The sequence below is a fragment of the Vombatus ursinus genome, unplaced genomic scaffold (genome assembly GCF_900497805.2).
Source record: "Vombatus ursinus unplaced genomic scaffold, bare-nosed wombat genome assembly UNPS02014774.1, whole genome shotgun sequence".
NCBI lineage: Eukaryota > Metazoa > Chordata > Mammalia > Diprotodontia > Vombatidae > Vombatus > Vombatus ursinus.
Window position 1 is genome coordinate 22528935 of NW_020954552.1, and position 14303 is coordinate 22543237.

The window sequence follows — 14303 nt, forward strand, 5'->3', positions numbered from 1 at the left end:
TTTATTTGTGTGCTTTATGTATGCCTCCACATGACTATGAATTATAGACCTTCCATATAGTAACTTATAGCGATTGATACTCTGGCTCTGTACCATCCAAATAATTCCCTCTTCCCCCATGTCTTCTGGCAAACCAGGCTAAGGTTTGGCCTTATCCTCCAACTATCCGTCATCTTCTCTAAAAAGTGCTATAGTAGATGTAGAGGTCAACTTCCATAATGTCGTCTGGTACCAGCTAAGGGACCCAGAAACTCCTTAATTCTCAACTCACAAGGTTTCCTTCAAGACTGGAAACATCCATCTCAGGATTGCCATTTGGCCACCTATGCTCAGGAAAGAATTATAAAACAAAGAAAGACAAATAGGGCTTTGAGATCCAGTCTTAAGCCACCTTAGACCAGTGCATGTGCTGACTGCCATGTACAAGCAGCTCAACTTTTCTGCTGGGGATTTATGGCAATGGAGTTTAAATTGTGGTTAGAGTTCAGGCAGCTGAGGCCTGGACCACTATGCTAGATGGCTGGCTGCTTCAGAAACAGTGTGACTGTACCACAGGACTATACTACCCCTTATAGGAAATCCTAGAGAGAGGGATGTTTTAAAGAAAGGAAGAAAAAAAAAGGGGGAACAGGAGGCCCTGGAGGAGGGGAGGGGAAAGTCATTAAGGGACTATTTTGGGTTTGCTGTATTAATCCAAAAAAGTTTTTCAGCACTGAGTCAACAAATTTTTAGTATTATTATATGTTATTGTTCAGTTATATCTGACTTTGTGACCTCATTTGGGGTTTTCTTGGCAAAGATACTGGCGTGGTTTGCCATTTCCTTCTCCAACTCATTTTACAGATGAGGAAACTGAGGCAAACAAGGTAAAGTGACTTGCCCAGAATCACACAGCTAGCAAGTAGCTGAGGCCAGATTTGAACTCAGGAAGATGAGTCTTCCTGACTCCTGCCAAGGCACTCTATCCATTGTGCTACCTAGCTGCCCCAAGAAATATTACCAACTGGAAAGGACCAGGGTAAAGATGTCCCCAGAAGGGGCCCAGCTCCCTGGGGTATACTCTAGCCAGAATTGATTGAGGGTGGGGGGCTCACTTGATTATATCTATTACATATGTATTATATAACTTCTCTTCAGCTCCTGCCATATGGTGCCATTTAAGAGATATCTCTCAAGACTATCTCAGGAGAAATAAATCATGTAATCAGGCTAGGAACAAACTTATTGGTGTTTATGCCTAGCCACAAAGAGGTCAGTAATCCCTTATTTGGGGTAATGGATGGTGTGTTTTATATATATTACTGGTTTTTTCCCTTTCAAAGTCACATCCTAATTAATAATAGCAAAACTTGTAGATTGATGTACCCATCTGGCTGCCAGGTGCTTAATAAATGCTTGTTAAATGACTGAATGAGTGAATAAATAAATTAATGAAAAGGAGGAAGAAACCTACCTCCCATAACTGGTCTGGGGGTCATTGAACATGCTGGACATAGGCCTGATATAGCCAGTACATGGGTTCGCTTCTCAGGATAGGAGCTTCCTGGAATCTGACCAGTGACTTGTTCTGCAACAAGTGATCTGGATTGGCTGATGCTGCCCTGATAGGCATTTCTTGTTTCTAGTAAGACTAGTGTCCTTCCCGTTATCTAGACATTTTTGAAATGTCAGTGGAGTTTACAACATACTTCATAGTGCAGGCAGCTGAGGCCTGAGGCACAGCACTGGATGGGCTGCTTGTTTCAGAAATAGCACGGCTGGACCACAGGACTGCTAGTTCTCACCCGCTTTTTTTGTTTGTTTTTTTAAGCAATTGGGGTTAAATGACTTGCCCAGGGTCACACAACTAGTAAGTGTCAAGTGTTTGGTCTGAGGGTGGATTTGAACTCAGGTCCTCTTGACTTCAGGGCTTGTGTCTCACCTGCTTTTGTACATCCTACAATAAGCACTTGCAGCCTAGGTGACCAAGAGTATTTCTTTTCCAGCATCTTGCAATTTGAGACCATGTGCTGATAAGCTAGCCCTACAGGCTAATACAGTCCTTCATAAGTGCCAGCCCTTGCTGTCTGCCAGTCAATAAACATTAAATGCCTCCTGTGTGTCAGTTGATGTGCAAAGTGCTGGGGATACAAAGAAATGCAACAGACAGTGTCTGCTCTCAAGGAACTCAGAGTTTAAATGGGGTAGACAACACGTAAACAATTACGTACATACAAGATATAGATGGGATCAATTTGTATTTCTCTGGTTGTTAGAGATTTTGAATATTTTTATGTAATTCTTGATAGCTTGTTGAATTTGTGTTTCTTTTGAAGAAAGCTGTTCCTTATCTTTCCCTAAATGCCAGTGCCCTCCTTCCCTAATGACCTTGTATTTATTTTAAATTTATTTATCCTGTGTATACTTATATATATACATACTAGTTGTCTTTCCCCAATAGAATGTAAGCTCCTTGGGTTGTTTCATTATTGTCTTTGTATACCTAGTTGCTAGCAGAGTACCAGAGCACAGAATAGATGCTTAATAAATGCTTGTTGATTGATTTATTGATGAAGCCATAGGTGGCATGCTCATCAGATTTGGGGATAACATGAAATTAAATTTTATTTTGAGTTCTAGAGTCTCTTCCTCCCCCATCTCCTCTCCTACCCATTGAGAAGGCAAGAAATACAAAAACCCATTATAAATATGAAGTTATACAAAAGAAATTTCCATATTAGCCATACTCTGAAGGAGAAAAAATGAACAAGAAAAAGAAAGAGAGAAAAAATATGCTTCAATGTGCACTTTGAGGCCATCAGTTTTCTGTCTGGAAGTAGATAACATTTCATCATGAGCTCTTGGGAATTATGGTGAATCCTTGTGTGGATCAGAGTTAGTTAGTCTTTTATAGTCGATCATTGTTACAATACTGCTATTATTGTGTAAATTGTTCTCCTAATTCAGCTCATTTCACTCTGTATCAGTTCATATAGGTCTTCCCAGGTCTCTCTGAAACGTTCTCCATCTTCTTTCTTACACTATAATGATATTCTGCCACGTTCACATACCATAACTAATTCAGCCATTCCCCAATTGATGAGTATCCCTTTAGTTTCCAATTTTTTGCCACCACATCAGAACTACTATAAATATTTTCTTACATATGGGTCCTTTTCCTTTTGTCTCTTTGGGGTATAGACCTTGCAGTGTTATTGTTGGATTAAAGGGCATGCACAGTTTGATAGTTTTTTGGGCATAATTGCAAATTGTTTTCCAGAATGGTTGGACTAGTTCAAAACTCCACCAAGAGTGCATTAATGTGCCTATTTTCTCACATTCCTCCAGCATTTGTCATTTTCTTTTTCTGTCATTTTAGCCAATCTGGTGGGTATGAGGTGGTATGGGGGATGACATGAAATTAAAGGGATTAGATAACTTGTAGAACAGAATCAGAATCCAAAAATACCTTGACAGGCTACAACATTGGATCTATAATCAAATTATGTACATATGTGTATACATGTATAGTAACTGCTCAAGTATAGGATGGGAAATACCATAACTAGGCATTGGTTCATGAGTAAAAGACCTGGTTTTTTTTTATTTCACTACGAGTCATGAATGTGACATGACAGCTAATATATCCTAAATAGCCTTGAGAAACCATTGTTGGTCCCATAGGAGCTGGGGTAATATGGCACTCCATTCTCTTCCCCAGGGGCTCTTCCACTCTGAACCCAGCTGTATAGTTGGACTGGGTTTATTCTTGGGGAAGCTTGCCTCTAATAAAGGGGAATAAGGTCCTTTTCCTCATACTCATTGTCTCCTTTCTCTCCCCAGTGTGCCAGGGATGATTTCACTCATAGCTCAGTTTATTTCACATTTAGGGTCTAAGCAAAAAAGGGAGGAATAGAACAGTACTTAATATACAATATGAATCAGGACAAGTAATTTATTCCTACACAAAAAGAAATGCTAAAAATAAAGACTCACAGTGTGCATTAACAAGAATAACTTAAATACAAGATTCAGTCATTTAAGTTAGATCTACTGTTATCATCTCTTGGCATGCTAATACTTAAATCTCTTTAGAACATAAAGCAATTTACAGAACTACTTATGCCAATTAGGTATTTTATATTTTACCTTGGATCTGCACTGTCCAAACAACTCTCAGTACATATCTGCTGGTAAAATGGCCAGGCTTGGGCCTATCCTGTTGTCAACGATTGGCTTCTCTGATGCAAAAATTTCATCTGCAGCTAGCCAGCTCCAACCTGATGGGACCCAGAGCCTCAAGACCTTTCAAATTCACAAGTTAGCCTCTAGGCCGAGCTGTGTCCATCCTAAGAATGGTGTTCCATCCCTTAAAAATACAAAGCAGAAAAGGCTAGCAGGGGCCCAAGTTGCATCCACATCCCATGTAGGAAGAGTGGAGGAGGGGCAGCTAGGTGGCACAGTGAATAGAGCACTGGGCTGAGAATCAGGAAGACTCATCTTCATGAGTTCAAATCTGTCCTCAGGCACGAGCTGTGTGACCTTGGGCAAGTCACTTAACTCTGCTTCAGTTTCCTCATCTGTCAAATGAGCTGGAGGAGGAAATGGGAAACCACTTCAGTATCTTTGCCAAGAAAACCTCAAAGGGGGTCACGAAGAGTCAAATACAACTGAAATGACTCAGCAACAACAAGGAGAGAAACAGCATCCCTCTCATCCCCCCATTCTCTTTACAGGGAATCTAAATAGAGAGCATGATCCCTGTAACACAGGAGAACTTAAGCAAAAGGCTAAGTTGGAAAATTTCTCTATAAGTTTCTTCAAATCTGAAATAATCTATGATTAGATGGTTCTTCTCAGGACCACTCCAGATGATCATTATCATTAATTGCTATAAATTCAAGGCAGCCTGACTAGTGGATAGAGAGCTAAACTTAGAGGTAGGAAGACCTGGGCTTGAATTTATTTCTCCCTTTTTTTTTTTGTTTTTTGTTTTTTGGCAATTGGGGTTAAGTGACTTGCCCAGGGTCACACAGCTAGTAAGTGTCAAGTATTTGGTCTGAGGCTGGATTTGGACTCAGGTCCTCCTGACTTCAGGGCCAGTGCTCTATCTACTGCACCACCTAGCTGTCCCCTGGGCTTGAATTTAACCTCTAATGTATTTAGTGTGCGACTACAGACAAGCAAGTGAACTTCTTAGTACCTAGGCAACTCTCTCCGACTATAAGATATGGGGCAGTTGTTGCATTAGTGGAGGAATTTTCCTCTGGAGGAGTTCCCTAACTAATGGAATCACTGGTCTGGACCAAAGCAAAAGAAAAAATAAGCAGATAGGTGGTGAAGTAGATAGAATAGTGGACTTGGAATCAGGAAGACCTAAATTCAAATCTATCCTTGGATACTTATTAACTGCATGATGCTGCAAGGCAAGTCACTTAATCTCTTTTAGCCTCAATTTCCTCATCTGTAAAATGTGAATAATAATAGGACTTACCTTCCAGAATTCTTGTGAGTATAAAATGAAATAATATTTGTACAGATCTTTGCAAACCTCAGAAGGTTATACAAATGCTGGTGATTCCGCACACTTTACGCTGCATCATTTTACACCAGTCTTCTCAGGTTTCTCTGAATCAGTCCTTTTTGTTATTTCTCATAATTCAATACTACTCCATTACATCCATAAACTATTATTGTTGTTTGTTCTTTCTTCCTTCTTAAAGAGGATCAATGACATCATGAAGGTGATGTCTTGACTTGTGTATGATGGTCTTTAAGTGAGGTAGAGCTGTGCAAAGTCATCAGCCTCACTTTCTCCTACACAATCATCCAAGTCCAGTGGCAAGACATAAGTCAAGGTTACGGTCGATTGCTCAGTCCATAAACTATAATTTTTTTAGACATCCCCTAACTGATGAGTACCCCCTTAGTTTCCAGTCCTTCCCTCAACAAAAGGCTATGAATATTTTGTACACATGGATCCCTTTCTCCTTTCTTTTGTCTCTTCAGGATATAGGACAAGTAATGATATCACCAGATCAAAGGGTATACACAGGACAGTGACATCTTCCTAGGATGGCTGGGTCAAGTCATACCTCCACAATAGGGCACTCAATGGAGCTGTTTTCCTTTAGTCCTTCTAACAATTGTCATTTTCCATTTTTGTCATCTTTGCTAATCTGGTGGGTGTGAGGTGGAAACATAGCTATTTTAATTTGTATTTCTCAAAATGTTGGCGTTGGAGGAAGAAGACATAGACAAATTATAAGATAACTGATATTGAGGTTTTATTTAATGTAATTTTATTTTCCACATGATTTAAATTGTGCATTTATGGAAGTCCATGAAATAGTGAGCCACTGAATTGGAAACTTCTGCTTATATATGCTTTCATTTATTCAGCAAACACTGATTAAGCACATACTGGGTGCATAAACCTGTGCTAGGTTCCATATCTTCATGGAGGCAACTAGATGGCACAGTAGATAGGACACTGGGCCTGGGGTCAGTAAAACCTGAGTTCAAATTTGGCCTGAGACACTGGTCACTGGCTATGTGACCCAGGGCAAATCACTTAACCTTGCTTGCCTCGGTTTTCTAAATTGTAACATTGGGATAATAATAGCAGTTGTTGTGAGGATCAGCTGAGATGTATTTGTAAAGTGCTTAGCATGAAGCATGGCACATGATAGGTGCTGTCCAGAGACTGAGTGCTATAGAGGAGATTGTGCCCTTGAAGTGTTGGGGGAAATGTTTGTTTGTTCTTGCTATTCTCTAATGTAAATATTCCCCTGAAAAAGCTAATCTGATTGTAAGTGTTTAAATGGAACCGGAGTGCTTGGATACCCCAAACTGGGGTGGGGAGCACACAACTAGCTAATGGCATAAATGAGAGACTTTCCCCAACCCCCTCAGGGTATAAGGAGAGGTGCAATGTAATATACAGCTGTCCTTTAGGCAATGAGGTCCAGAGATAAGTGGGATACATGCAATAGGGTTTACAGGACCCTTAGACATATATTAACTTTGGGGTTGGCAGGTAGATGTCCCTATCTCTCCTTCCAACAATTGAGAGAATCAGAAAAAACTATGCTTAGATAGTTCTGCCTCCCCCCCCACCAACCCCAACACAAACCCATATTCACACAGTCACCCTTTTCCATCAGTTTCTTTTTTTTTTTCTCCAGCCAAGAATAGTAGCAAGGCCATGCAGAATAAAGACACTGAAGGTAGAAGGAGGGTGGTGGCAGCCGCTGCCAACATTTTTGACACCATGGCAAAAGCCCTTTATAGATATATTTCACAAATATTTCAAAAACATCATTAAGCCAGTGTCCTACATGCATCTTGGTTTCCCACTTGACACAACTGAAAGGATTGATTTTAGTCTTTCAACAAGGACATGGCATCATCTGTTTTTAGCTTTAGTGTTGGCATCTGTGCTCCTACCTTGAGACACCTGGAAAAGTAATGTGAATGAACAAATACGAGCTTGCAAAGCACCCAAAAGGATTTATAGGAAAACAGTGCATTCTGGACTCACATTTTAAATCTGGCACAAGATAGTCTACACCACAGGACCTCAAATCCACTTCCTTTACTGGTATTTTATCAGAAGAAGGAAGTAGGAAATAAACAGTTGGCTCCAAGTAATTTGTATGTGAGTACACTTGTTCAAACTCTGAATGTGATTAAGTTAAGACAATACCTTGCCACAATCTTTGGCTCATTAACACAAATTCCCCCCCTCCCCCCAAGACTAGCTTTAGTTTAACACAGAGAGAGACTTGGGTCAGGGATGGGGAAAAAAAAAAAGAAAAGCACAGTTTGAAGGAATAGAGCTAGATAGTATTATGATCAGCAAGACCCAAAACAATTTAAAGCATAATACATGGTAAAATTGCTCAACATATGCATTCACAAAGAAGCAAAATGTAGGCTTTAGCCCATTGGAACTCCCTACTGAAAATATCTCAGGCCAGGAGGATTGTTTTTTTACCAAGAACTTCCCTGAGAGGAAAACAGTTTCACGTGAGTTGATTCCAGAACATTCAGGATTTGATCAAGATCAAACTCATTTAGGAAGATTCCTGGGTCAGAACTTTTAAAAAATGAGTAAATCCAGTCTACTCTGACTCCATATTTTCCATTAAAGTGAGTAGTACTTGACTTGGTTTCTAAGGGTAGAAATTATACTGCCAAGTTAAATGAACTTATCTACAGCAGCTCAGTGTTTGGGAGGCTCTGAAGGAAAGTGTGGGAGAGAAGAGGTATTAGGCTGAACTAACTGAAGGTTACAGAGTTGTGCTGACCTCATTGTTGTATGCCTATGAAATATGGACAGAATTCCAGCTCCATACCAGGAAACTAAATTGCTTCCATTTGAATTGCCTTAGGAAGATTCTGAAGATCACTTGGCAAGATAAGGTACTGGATACTGAGGTCCTTTCTCGAGCTGAACTGCCAAGCATTTAAACCCTACTGAAGACAGCGAAACTCTGATGGGTTGGCCATGTAGCTCAAATGCCAATTGTACATTTGCCTGAAAGACTATTTTTCAGAGAGCTCACACAAGGCAAGTGCTCACACAGAGGTCAGAAGAAGGGATACGAGGACACTCTCAAGGTCTCTCTAAAGAACTTTGGATTTGATTGTGTAACCGTGAGAGATACTGGCACAGGACTGTCCAGCATGGTGTGCCTGCATAAAAGAAGGTGCTGTGCTCTATGAGCAAAGCAGAATTGAAGTAGCTCAAAAGAAATTAGAGATGTGCACATTTATAGACATCTTCATTCCAAATGTTCATATGGACTATTTGTGCCCGACCTGTCTGATAGAGCCTTCCACACTGATATTAGTCTCATCAGCCATACTCCAACACACTGCACCTTGATCCCAACATAGTGATGTCATTTTGGTCATCTTCCAGCACAAAGGACAATAACCAAGGGCAGAAAGGTAAGATTTACTAAGCTACCCATTATTCAGAATGATTATGCCATTTTAATTAATCAATCTGTTGCAGTCTAGGGGTCTTGGGAACCCTGTAATGAAAGGACAAAGGGCATAGATCTGCCTTGAAAGAATTTGACCACTCAAGCTTTCTTTCAGTCTGAGTAGTTTATGAAAACACCAGTTGGGGTTAGGGAGATTCCTAGTGAGTCTGCGCTATTTGTGACACCAATACAAGTGGGCCAGATTTTAAGAATCTGAGCAATTTAATGGGGGCAAGATGGACACTTTTATACTGAAAGACTGTGGGAAGATCTGGATGGGATTAAGGAGTGGCAAGTAGCCTGGGGCGGGCCAGGTACATACAATAAGGGCCATGATAAAAGGGGAGTTAAAAGGATTATTGAGTGGGATGGGTGATGCCTCAGGTGAATGCCAGGGACTGGGGCATGTGGAAAAGTCCAGGGGCTTTTCCTTTTTGGGGTCCAAATCCCAAAGACATGGTCTTTTCTTTTTAGGGGTTCAGATTCCATCCCCATCAAATCAACAGGTATTTATTGAAAAAGAATATGGTGCAATGGAAAATCTCTTTCATTTAGAATCAAGAAGCCAAGGCTCTGTCCCCTGCCTTTCTTCCCAGTAGGAGAAGGGTCAGGGGAGAAAGGCTAGAGATGTCTATTCTGCTCCCCCCTCACCCTTCCCTTTCAAGCCATACAACAATACCTCCATGCTACGTGTGGAAGTGGCAGTCTTGTTACAAATAGGGGCTCTGTCTGTAAAAATACAATTTCTGGTCACTTATTTTTACAAAAAATTGTGGAGTTCTTGCTAGTTTTTCTAAAAATCCAGGACAATTATCTTTCTCTGTTCTTTTGTGCTTCTCCAGTATTTTTTTTTTTCTTAAGGATAGTCTTGTTTTATAGATTGTACTACTTGAATATACCTTTTAGGCTAAATCATCTCAGGCTTTTATTGGATGGCTAGTAGCCAAAGTTCCAACCTTAAATCCTATAAGGTTCACTGTTGTAGGTGTGTTTATACTTTTGCTGGCTTGGAATGAGTATATATAGAAATTGTTTTCTACAAATAATCTGGTTTACTGTTAGGATGCTAACAATTTTTTTTGTGAGAAACTTTGGATTTTTTCTCAGATTGATTTTTTTCATGATGGTGAATCTGGAAGCCATTTCCTTTGTCTCATTTCTCACCTAGCCCTTTGCATTTGAATAGGCATTGCCTCAAGCCAGTAGTATGATGCTGGGAAACTTCTTGACTTAGAAAGTTTCAAGGTACCCATAAACCCCCCTCCACTCCATCAGTTTTTGTTTCAGAAGCAGTTTTTGTCTCCCTATGCTGGAAAACATTTTTTGTTTGCATTTTTTCTTTTCCTTTTTTTCTCTTCAGAGCAATTGGATTTTCTTTAATCATAAAGAATTTTGTTTCTTCCTGTTTTTAGCCTGGATCTATGTTTTAATGCAATATTTATTTTTGTTTTATTGTTTTTGGAGGTAACAAACTTATCCAATTGGGATTGGCTTGGCTTCTCCTGTTATACAATTGCTGAATTTATTGATATGATGTATTCCTTAAAAGTCTGAATGCTATTATATACATGTTAATGTGAATTGCTATATGTTGATACTTGAGAAAGTTGTTGATACTGTTTTCATTATTTGAACTCCTGTCTTTTGTTATACTATTGTGTTGTTAAGGCCCAGTATGCTAATCTATTAGGCCATTGTTGCTGTAACACTGTATAGTTATTAAGAGCGTTGATGTTTGTGCATCAATGTAGGCACACACGAAGCAATATCTAGAAACAATAGGAACTAAGGTAATTGAAGGGTACTGTATTACTTTCGAAATTCAAAAGCATAGAGGTGCCATCAAATTAGCAGTAGATTCAGATCTGAACAATGAAGACTTTTTAAGAATACTGGGCAAAAAAGTGAAAGAATTAGAAGAAAGTACAATTAAGGCCGCTGATGTTAAGGCAGGTGAGAGGACTCAGAATGTTTTTCTAATTCTACCTAAGAATTTGACCATGTAGGAATACCTGAGGAATTGATAAGTTATTCCTGGGAATTTCAGACTTATCCACTCTCTAAGGATGAGAAATTGCTTGAAGAAGTAGGAGCCCTTTTAAGCAAGGGAGGTATCCTTACAGAGAAACTGAATGTCACAACTACATCCAAGAACTTCACTTCATTTATGAGTAAGGTAGAAGCCATACCCTCTGGGGTATACAGATACCATAGGCCTCAAATTGGCATTTTCTCTGGACATGAACCATGTTCCCCAGGAGAATGATATCAGGAGATGAGTTTGATAGGCAAAAGTTCACCTGGGCTTGGCTGCAGGCCTTCTCCAGTGTGGGCCCCCGGAGCAAAGAAAGGCAAAGCATCAGTGCTGAGCTGCAGTCACAGACCCTGAGACAATCAGGTGAGAGATAGAGCCATGCACAATCCCATTCTCCTTGGAGAAAGAGAAGATGAATGGAATAAAGGCATGAAAGCCTGGGGACAACAATTCCATTAGGTAATCATCAGGACAACAGGTCCATCTTTTGTTATAATTGTGGCTCAGTGGCCACACTTATATTGGATGTACTGGCAAAGAAAATACAGCTTGGGTCATGAAGAAGTTAAAATCTTCTGATCTAGCTTCCAGAAGCTGGAGTTGGCCCGGGGAAGGAAGTCACTCTGGAGGATATCATCTCTATACCACTTTACTTGCTGATTTCCGCTCCCATGGATTTAATTACCATCTCTATGCTGATGATTCTCAAATCTACAGGAAGGTTTCTTACCTAGGATGCCAGGGAAATCACCAGCGTTGTTTTAAAATGCTGATGCTTGTGTTTATACTGTTTACTTATGGGTTTTGGATTTGCACCAGTTGATCTTTGCAAGGGACTGCAAAGAGTTTTGGCCCAGTGTAACCTGAATCCCATAGTCCACTGGTGTGGGACTCTCTCCCCATTGGTGGAGATTCAACACCTGCTTGGCAGGAATGAGAGGAATACTCCAGACCCTTCATTCTGTTGGGAGCTCTTCAGGCTCTGTAATCAATTCAGGCACTTTTGGCTTCCATCTTTGAGAGGGAAAATGGACCATGTTAACTTCACTTCAGTTTGCTGAAGGAAGAATAAGGCTCTGGGAAGAAGCTGGCATGAGAGGAGCTATCAGCCCTCATCATGTCCCTATCCTCAGCTTGATATACCAAATTTGGGGGTTTCCCCTTTGGGTGAGATCTGGCACTCTCTCTTGTTTGAGATGAGTAACCTCAATTCCAGTGGGAGAATACTTTCACTCTGTGTTGCCTGGTATATAGTCTCCTATGTAAATTTTCTGATTTCTGTTTCATTATCGACTTAGATACATAGATTTTGGGGTGACAGTAGCCTCCTTTGATTGGCTGACTGCATCTTTAAAATTCATGAGACTGAGCACTCATACTTTTTCTATCACTCTCTTTTTGGCCCCTCTGCTGTGTCCAGAGGGTGACGATCTCAGTTCACCAACAGCATAGATGATATGAATTGCACCGGTCAGAGGGAAAGGACTTGCTCCCATTAGGTACTAGAGTAGGGGTAGAGTGTGGAGAGGGTTGTTTCTGTTCTGTCCCTCTGTCTTCATCACTTCTAAATACTGGAGGTGATCTCCATGGAACTTGGGAGTCCTGACCACCACCTTGGAGCCAGGAGTGCAGGTGGGATGGTGCCACTAGCCAGCCTGGCATGGAAGCCCTGGGAAGCAAGGGTGCCTGGGACTCAAGCCTGAGAGGGAGTTTGGAATTGGATTGTGCTTTATGGGAACTGAACTAAGCTATGAACTTAATCCGCTTTCTCTCCTCAGACAATGAGGTGGTGCAAGGGGTAGGATGATTATGTTTCCCTATGTTGCTCTGATGATTACCTGATTTTCTACATGTGGGAATGCATTGATAAACTTATTTTTATACCTTCTGAAGTAAATATTTCTGCATACAAGCTAATATGACTGTTAATGGGTAATGGAACTGGGTGCAGGAGATCACCTCCTACAATTGAGGGAATAATATTGATAGGGGCCAAGGTTGACTCTGTTAGGCATGTAACCTGGGACTCAAGGCATTTGCATAAGACTCTACACTATCAGTGGAGAGTGATTACTCAAGCCTGTGATGGAGGCAGAGTTGGCGAGAGTTTAAGAGAAGAGAAATTCTACTTTAGCCTTGCAGCTTCAAGAGAAAAGATACCAGATTCCAGGTTCTCTTTTGGGAGAGGTCCCTAAAGGCAGAGAAAGACTCTAGAAAGAAGCCAACATGTAGAGGAGCTGGCACGTTGATCATGTCTTTATCCCCACCTTACCATACCAGAGACTTCAGGGAATTTTCTCTTGCATGAGATCTGAGACTCTCAATTGAGCTGAGATAGCTCCCTCCAAGGGAAAGAGCTCTCTCTATATATTGTCTGATATTTTCTTATCTATGTAACTTCTCTGATTTCTGTTGATTTCTGTTTGGATAAATGGATTTATTTATTTTTCAGTCACTATATATGGTCTTTGTATAACTGGCATTTGGTGAGAGGGAAGTCAAGTCTTGGATATATGGTTTAGGATTCAGAGAAATGATTATTTCTCTCTTGTATTAATATGTAATTATTGATTCAGAACCAAGATTTTTCCCCTTTTCTACTTCCTCATCCAGAAATCAGCAAGTATGGGAAATCTCGAGAAAAGACTGGATTCCTGCTCATTGTGTTTACTCAGATAGGTCTGGGAAAATGTAGATTCTCTATTTTGTCAGACAAGTGATATGGAAATTTATAAGTTTCTTTGACCAAGACTTAGGTGATCCAAATACCTCAAGACCCTCATTGTAATAGAGCTCACCTCTCATTGTAATATTCATTCTCTCATTAATTGTTAACAATCAGAGTTAATTGCCACCCTCAGAAACATCCATTTTTCTGGGGGCATATAAATTGTGAACCCACCACCATGAAAGATCTTTGGCATTTAAGAGGGCCACTGATCTCTTCTTATTAGTAAATATGCTAGTCTTATTAATAAAATGATTAAATTATCCAGAACTTTTTCCTAAAACTTTTTAAATGCCCTAATAAAGGATAGTGATCAAGAGAGCAGTTTGAGCCTTAAAATTATTTCCCCCAGAGTAACAACATTTAGAAGGGCAGATAGAAATAATACTAACCCAGAGCCCCTGTCTGAGGAAAGCAGCATGTCCAGTCTGTAGCCTCAATCTCTTGTTCCCCTTTAGGCAGGATTCTTCAGGCAGACACATAACCTATATGGACAACACACATACCATGCCCCTTACACACAGAACTGGTTATCTTACTTCTCATATCAAAAGTCTTCAGTGAC

The 14303-nt window shown here is 40.3% G+C and overlaps 1 protein-coding gene across 2 annotated transcripts in view; it reads right to left on the reverse strand.

Moving 5' to 3' along the window:
• GCNT4 (glucosaminyl (N-acetyl) transferase 4) overlaps positions 1–14303 on the reverse strand; it is a 57680-nt gene that overhangs the window by 38270 nt on the left and 5107 nt on the right. Inside the window, exon 1 of one of the 2 annotated variants that reach the window (XM_027864188.1) lies at positions 14131–14149. The exons of the other annotated variant lie outside the window; for it this stretch is intronic. The gene's annotated coding sequence lies outside the window, so the exon portion shown is untranslated. Of the gene's footprint in view, positions 1–14130; positions 14150–14303 lie in introns of those variants that run through there. 2 annotated transcript variants of the gene reach the window in all.